The sequence below is a fragment of the Plasmodium brasilianum genome, chromosome 9 (genome assembly GCF_023973825.1).
Source record: "Plasmodium brasilianum strain Bolivian I chromosome 9, whole genome shotgun sequence".
Classification (NCBI taxonomy): Eukaryota; Apicomplexa; class Aconoidasida; order Haemosporida; family Plasmodiidae; genus Plasmodium; species Plasmodium brasilianum.
In genome coordinates, this window is record NC_090122.1 from 794,901 (window position 1) to 797,629 (window position 2,729).

Below are 2,729 nucleotides of genomic sequence, written 5' to 3' on the forward strand. Positions count from 1 at the left end.
AAGGGACAGTACCCAAATGAGGAAAATAATTACATCGCATAAGGCCTGATCAGGAGTACATATATGCATAACCTGCGTACAATACATACAAACATACGTGTATACTTACCATCTCTGTGTTGTATAAATTTCAAAAAGTAAGTTCTTTCATTTTAACCTTAACAGATAAGGTAAAATATAAAAAATTCGTGCATTGATTAAAATAATTTTTCCTATTTTTCTCGCTTATTTTTACGTAATTCTTCAATACGTGAAAAACATATTTATTCTTATGAAAATATTATATTACAGTTTATTATATTATATATTAATAAAATTAATATATTGTAATAGATTAAATTAAAAATTGAAGTATCAAAAAAAAAAAAAAAAAAAAAAAAAAAAAAATGCATAGCCAATTAATTTTTTGAGTTTTTGCTGCTTAACAGTATAATATACATATGTACAACTGAGAATTTTTAATACATCGGGAACGTGTTATTTTTGAAATAGCTATTAATAACAGTACGCACAAATGAAGACGCTCTTTTTTGGTACATTGAAAATTATAGAAAATATTTTTGTAAAGTTTAAATGTAAACTATATGATGCGAAAAAATAAAGAACCATGTGTAATATTATATACATGTAACGTGAAACGCACTGCTAATTTTTGCGTGACTGGTCTATACACTATTTAATGTGTTAACTAGTTTTACATTGCTTAATTATAGACGAGTGTTTATTAATTAATGCCATCTTGCCTCATCATAAATGATTAGCAAACTAACTGTACAATGTATTTGCTTACACATATATAAATGTGTACAATGTATATAAGTATAAGTTATACGTATATGTACATGCATATGTATATACATATATGTACTTGTTCGCTAGTAATGATGGCTCCTTTTTTGCCTTAAACGATATATTATCCCCTTCGATATTTAAACGATCAAAAAAATAAATATGCAACTCTTTCGTAAAGTAGCAACTTCAGTTGGAATTTTTTTTTTTTTTTTTTTTTTCTTCTTTGTTAAATTTAATATTGAGCAGTTATACGTATTGTTACTCTTCTTTTATTATTTTTATTTCATCATATACATAACTATTTCAAGAGGAAACTTTTTGTCCTCTGGCTTATGTTAATTTTTCCTTATATATATATGTACATATATATATACATACATGTTACGTGTATGTAATCATATATATATCTATATATATATATATATATATATATATATATATATATATATATATATACGTACATAGTACATTCGTATATATGTACATACTTATATATGTATATGGCAATCCATTTGTGCATTTTTTTTTCCGCCTGTTCGGTATTTTTCATATATGCGTTAATTTTATATACGTTTATAAATTTTTTTGACAATTCCTCCAATTTATTTATAAATATTTACACATTAAATTAAAGTTTTCTTATCTCTTACTTTTACTGAGTAATTTTTTTTTTTTTTTTTTTTTTTTCAAATATGTATTTTATTTTGTCTTTCATGTGTGCAAAAAAGTAAAGAAATAGCCAAAAACTAATACGCGTATATATTTTATTCCTACTATTTTTTATATTAACACAAAAAAAAAAAAGAAATGAAAAAAGAAAAAAGAAAAAAGAAAAAAGAAAAAAGAAAAAAGAAAAAAGAAGAAAGAAGAAAGAAATTATTATAACAAATAATATATTTTACATGTACAACTCAGAAAAAAAAAAAAGATATGACAAAAAAATAATTAAGGAAGGAGATGATTAAAAAATAATGAAGAGGATAATTTAAAAAATCATGAGAAGAGGATGATAAACTCAATGAAGAGAATGATTAAAATGTAATGAAGAGGATGATTAAAAAATAGTGAAGAGGATGATTTTAAAAAATAGTAATGAGGATGATAAAAAAGAAAAAAAAATATAAAGAAAAAGAAGTAAACATACTTGTAAAATTTTGAAGGAACTCTGAAGAAAATAAGCCCTTTTTTTTTCTTCTTCTTTTTTCTTTTTTTTTTTTTTATCTTTTTCATATTCATGCTGTTCTTATAACTGAGTAAATATCTCGATAACTGTTTTACATTGTAGTTATCATTCGTTTACCTTTGCGTTTATCTTAAGCTTGCTTTATGTACACGTACATGTACACATATAAACATATATATACATGTATGTATATGTGTATGTATGGTTTGTATATAAACTAATTCTTGTGCACGGGATAATTAAACAGCTACAAAACTCTTAAATGTAGATAAGACTGAAGCGAGAAAAGGAAATAAGGAACATATTTTTATTACAATATATATGTATATATATATATGTTTGGTGAACTTACTATATTTTTTTCACTCAGACTTTTAAACAGAATGGTATTATAAAGTACAGAATTTACCTTAACATTTGTTTAACGTGCAAGAATTTATTAAAATTTGAAAACTTAATAAATAGTTTCTTTAAAAATAGTAAAGATAATGTCTACATTTAAAAAAGCTGTTACCTATTACTTTGCCATTGTATCACTATTCTCTGCAGTTTTTTTGGCAGTTATTGGTCTTCTGTTATTATATGATTCTGACTCACTAGAACTACATGGAAATAAATCAGAAAAAGTCAAGCCGTCCTTTATTTGTGCAGGGGTAAGAGTATAAGATAAACAGGAAAATGCAAATATATGTTTGTACTTGTGTGTATGTGCCTATATACGTGCATAAGTGAAGGCATAATTAAATTTTAGCTC